Genomic DNA, 2,946 nt, shown 5'->3' on the forward strand with positions numbered 1-2,946 from the left:
ATTGTGCAGGCTATTAATGAAATTAAAAATGGAGCTGCAGCAGGGCCTGATGGAGTTCCTGCTATTTTGTTAAAGAAATTTATAGTTCATTCTATCGCAAAGCCACTTGCAATATTATTAAGACAAAGTGTAGATACAGGCAATGATTTATGATGAGCACAAATTAGCATATATTACCCCTACTTTCAAAAGTGGATCAAGACTAGAGGCAAGTAATTATAGGCCTGTGAGTCTAACATCACAATGAAAGTGTATGAAAGGGTTAATGAAGAAAAATATTATGAATCATTTGATAAAAAATTTGTTTAATAAAAGACAACATGGCGTTTCGTACCCGGAAAAAGTACACAAACCCAAACTGTTAGTCCACCGTGAGAACATATTCAAAAAACATGAAAAGCGGAAATGAAACAGATGTGGTTTATCTAGACTTTGCAAAAGCTTTTGACAAGGTAGACCATAATATATTAGCGAAGAAAATTAGAAAACACAATATCGTGGATTGAAATTAGGTAAGGAAGATGGTTAAAGAATTTTTACACAACAGAAAACAGATAGTTATTGGAAACGATGAGAAATCGGATGAAGCCAAGGTAATATCCGGTGTTCCACAAGGTACGGTGTTAGCTGCAATACTGTTTGTTATTATGATTGAAGACATAGACAGTAATGTTAAGGATTCGGTAGTGAGTAGTTTTCGCTGATGACACAAGATAAGTAGAGAAATTACTTGCGATGAAGATAGGAACGCTCTACAAAAAGACCTTCACAAAGTATATGATTTGGCAGAGGTAAATAGGATGGTATTTTAACTCTGATAAATTTGAATCAATAAATTATGGAGACAGAGAAGGAAGCTATATGCATATAGGGGACCTAATAATGAGACAATAAAAAATAAGGAAGCAGTTAAAGACCTTGGTGTGATGATGAATAGGAACAGTTTATGCAATGATCAAATAGCAATTCTATTGGCAAAATGTAAAGCAAAAATGGGAATGTTGCTACGGCACTTCAAAAACAAGAAAAGCTGAAAACATGATTATGCTTTATAAAACATATGTTCGTAGTCCACTTGGAATATTGCAATATGATATGGTACCCACACTATCAAAAGGATATTGCACAATAGAGAGTGTACAAAGGTCCTTTACAGCTAGAATAGAAGAAGTTAAGGACCTTGACTACTGGGAAAGACTACAATCCTTAAAATTATATTGTCTAGAAAGGAGAAGAGAACGCTACATGATAATTCAGGCATGGAAACAGATAGAAGGAATAGCAGAAAACATCATGGAACTAAAAATATCAGAAAGAGCAAGCAGAGGTAGATTAATAGTGCCCCAAAACACTATACCAGGAAAAATAAGGAAAGCACACAGGACATTAATCCACTACGCACCAGCATCGATAATGCAGCGTCTATTCAATGCGTTGCCAGCTCATTCTGAGGAATATATCAGGAGTGAGCGTAGATGTTTGTTTGAATAAGCTCGACAAATATCTAAACTGCATTCCAGACCATCCAAGATTGGAAGATGCAAAATATACGGAAGATGTACTAGCAACTCTCTGGTAGACATTAGAGGTGCCTCACACTGAGCGACCTGGGGCAACCCGAACAAAATGTAAGGTCTGTAAGGTAAGGTCTCTCTAGGAATATTTGTTGGCCCTCTTGCTACAAAGCTATCCTCTCTCTCTCTCTCTCTCTCTTCTCTCTCTCTCTCTCTCTCTCTCTCTCTCTCTCTCTCTGGGAGTGTTTTTGTGCGCCCTCTGGCTATAAAGCTACCCCTCTCTCTCTCTCTCTCTCTCTCTCTCTCATCTCTCTCTCTCTCTCTCTAGGAATATTTGTTGGCCCTCTTGCTACAAAGGTATCCTCTCTCTCTCTCTCTCTCTCTCTCTCTCTCTCTTCTCTCTCTCTCTGGGAGTGTTTGTGGGCCCTCTGGCTATTAAAGCTACCCCCCTCCCCCCTCTCTCTCTCTCTCTCTCTCTCTCTCTCTCTCTCTCTCTCTCTGTCTCTCTCTCTCTCTCTCTGGGAGTGTTTGTGGGCCCTCTGGCTATAAAGCTATCCTCTCTCTCTCTACTCTCTCTCTCTCTTCTCTCTCTCTCGTCTCCTCTCTCTCTCTCTCTCTCTCTCTCTAGGAATATTTGTTGGCCCTCTTGCTACATGTTATCCTTTCTCTCTCTCTCTCTCTCTCTCTCTCTCTCTCTCTCTCTCTTTAGGAATATTTGTTGGCCCTCTTGCTACAAAGTTATCCTCTCTCTCTCTCTCTCTCTCTCTTCTCTCTCTCTCTCTCTCTCTCTCTCTCTCTCTGACTGATTCATGTTTACACGATTCACGAAGCAGAGAAACCAAGATCAAGGATAAGGGAACTTAGAATTTACTGGAGTTGACAAAACTGGTGAGAGAGAGAGAGAGAGAGAGAGAGAGAGAGAGAGAGAGAGAGAGAGAGAGAGCAGAAACTTGTCGGTTGAAGATCAAAGGATAAGGTGTCTGATTGAGGGGGAGGGGGACAAGGGCTGACTGAGGTCCCTCACCTTCCCTCCCTCCCTTCCAGGCTTTGAAGGTGATTCGACGCCTCTGGAATATTCCCAGGATTGCCTTTAGGAATCTTGGAATTTTATTCTCTCCTTAGAGTCATCACGATGCTTTCTGCTATATTTCTCAAATTGTATCTGTTCAAAGTGTACCTATTTACGTTACACAACTCAAGAACCAATTATTCTCTGATCTATCATTAATGGACCGCTTATTGTATCTAAAACTGTTTTATAAAGTAATTAATGACTTTATTTCTTCCGTATTTTGTTGCCACCAAAAGAAGCTTCAGAGCGTGTGTGTTTTTATTCCTGATTTCAATCAGAGACACGATTGTATTTTTAACCTGCCCAATTATGTACTTTCAAAGAGAGAAGAATTTTTACTATCAGTCGGTTTGGATTTTT

Source organism: Macrobrachium nipponense, chromosome 25 (assembly GCF_015104395.2).
Source record: "Macrobrachium nipponense isolate FS-2020 chromosome 25, ASM1510439v2, whole genome shotgun sequence".
In the NCBI taxonomy this organism is placed as follows: Eukaryota; Metazoa; Arthropoda; class Malacostraca; order Decapoda; family Palaemonidae; genus Macrobrachium; species Macrobrachium nipponense.